This window comes from Octopus bimaculoides, chromosome 3 (assembly GCF_001194135.2).
Source record: "Octopus bimaculoides isolate UCB-OBI-ISO-001 chromosome 3, ASM119413v2, whole genome shotgun sequence".
NCBI classification, from domain to species: Eukaryota; Metazoa; Mollusca; class Cephalopoda; order Octopoda; family Octopodidae; genus Octopus; species Octopus bimaculoides.
In genome coordinates this window covers 101,117,360-101,119,829 of record NC_068983.1, presented here as the reverse complement: position 1 = coordinate 101,119,829, position 2,470 = coordinate 101,117,360, and the positions used below count along the sequence as shown (strand labels likewise).

The 2,470-nt window shown below is 35.8% G+C and overlaps 1 protein-coding gene across 3 annotated transcripts in view; it reads left to right on the top strand.

Annotated features, from left to right (window-relative positions):
* Positions 1-2,470, top strand: part of LOC106870339 (uncharacterized) — a 164,102-nt gene that overhangs the window by 78,614 nt on the left and 83,018 nt on the right. The gene's annotated exons all lie outside the window — the stretch shown is intronic.

The window sequence follows — 2,470 nt, the reverse complement described above, 5'->3', positions numbered from 1 at the left end:
GTGCGTGCGTGCGTGCGTGCGTGCGTGCGTGCGTGCGTGAGTGCGTGCGTGCGTGCGTGCGTGCGTGCGTGCGTGCATGCATGCATGCACACAGCATGCAGAAGAATAGAAAAGGTTGTTTCTGAGTTTTTTTTTAATATACAGATACAGGAACTCTTCAGATTTTCCCCAAGGAAATGAAATGGAATAAATTAAAATAAAATGAAGTGACATATTTACTTAGTTACAGTCTACTGCAATTCTCAAGCACTAGATGAAAAATCCTTGAATATAATTTTTATTTTATTTCATTCCATTTAATTTCATTCTCTTGGAACATTTGAAGACTTATAGTATATAGATAAACTGAGAAGTAATTCCTTCATTTCTTCTGACTAACCTTATTATTATTACCAATATACTATTCTGTACACAATCATAAATGTTTTAATCATATATACATCATTATCATCATCATCATTATCGTTTAACATCTTGTTTTTTGTCTTGAGAAAGGGATTAATGAGAGTGATGTCATTAACATTTTTCTTGAGTAGTTGTCCATGATTGCAAGGAAAACATGCAGAGAGCGATATCCTGAGGACTAACAATCTACAGAGGAAAGACTAGGTGTAGTGGTTGGTACAAGATCTCATGGAACACCACAATACAATAAGCAAAAGTGATTCAGGAGTACCTGAATAGCGGTGTCATGAGACCAGCTGAGTTTGAGGAGTAGATACCTCTGTATTAGTGGTAGAGAGAGAAGACTACCTCTGTCACTAAAGTTTGGAGTGTATTTGTGACCATTTTCATGCTAAAAAGTCAAGTAACTTTGTGCATGATCTATGATATCTGTGTGTGCAGGAGTAGCATCATACCAGATGTGAGGGTAGTACTCCATTGTGGATCTCACATGAGCTTTATAGGTGGTGAGTAGTTTGTTGGGGGATACCCATGTGATGCCGTCTTTGCTTGTTGAAAATGTGCATTGGTTAGGAAAGATCTTCCAGTGATTTTGAGACCTAATATTTGATGTAATCAAGAGTGTTCTAGTTGTATACTATTTATGTTTGGGTGAGGGTGTGATAATGTTTTCTTGATATGAGCAATGATTTTGTCATTTTGCTGTTGAAAGAAACAAGATTGGCATGATCATTGGAGGACATTTTGGAGGAGTCTTTTCATGGAGATATTGCAGATTTGAGTTGAGGTGTCTTAGGTGCATAAGATTAGGAAGATATAAAGGGTGATATCATTTGAATAGCAGTAGGTGTTGTTAAAGTGACAGCAAGTAAATAAACAGAAAAAAAGAGCCCAGTAGATAAAACCAAACCCTGCGGAGTAGCAGAGTTGAAAGCATGTGGATCAGATAGTATTAGATCAGCATGCTGCAATACTGTGATGACACAAGAAACTAACGATCCAGCAGTTGAGAGATGAAGAAAATCCATAAAAAGAAATTCTTTTAATTGACATGGCTTAAAGCTTTGCTTATGCAGAGAGCAGCAAGGCTTTGCTGATGCTGAGAGCTGTCACCAAATTTATTGATGGTGAGAGCCTATTGGTGAGTGATATATAAAGCAGGTCTCCGGTTGGTCTGACTTTGCAAAACACCATACATGTAGCCATTGAGGTGAAAGAGAGATTCAAGATGTTGAGAATTTTTTTACTAGTGGCTGTCTCTCTATCATTTTAAGATACCGGAAGTCAATGTGATTGAGTAATAATTGGCAATGCCAGAGAGGCTACTCTTTTGGAGATGGAGATATACTCATCATAATCATCATCGTTTAATGTCTGTCTTCCATGCTGGAATGGTTTGACCTGATCTGGCCAGGCAGAAGCCTGAAGCAAACATGTGTGCCTGTTTCGGCAGGATTTTTACAGCTGGATGTCCTTCCTAACACCGACCACCCAGCAGAGTGTGGACTGAGTGCTTTTTTTACATGGCACAAGCACTGTAGAGTGATTTCTTCCAAATGTAGTAGTTTTTTTTTCTTTCTATTTTTTTTTTTGTCTGAATTCCTACAGCATAGCTTTGAGGGAATTACTTGAGGTACTTTGAGCTTTTAATTTTGGTTGTGTGTGGAAATCTGGAGAAACTTGTGTGAGAGCATGGTTTCAGTCACCTCCCTAACTGTTTCTGTGTGTGTGTGTATATGTGTGTGTGTGTGTGTGTATATATATGCATGCATGTGTATATATGTATGTATATATGTATGTATATATATATATATGTATAAATATATGTATATATGTGTATATTTATGTGTACATATTACATATAATTCTATATATATATACACATATATATGCATACATATACATGTACACATATATATACATGCATATATATGTACACATATATATACACATATATACATATATTTATACATATGTATATACATATACACACACATATATACATACATATAGACATATATAAACATATATATCTATATACATCTATACATATACGTCTATATAT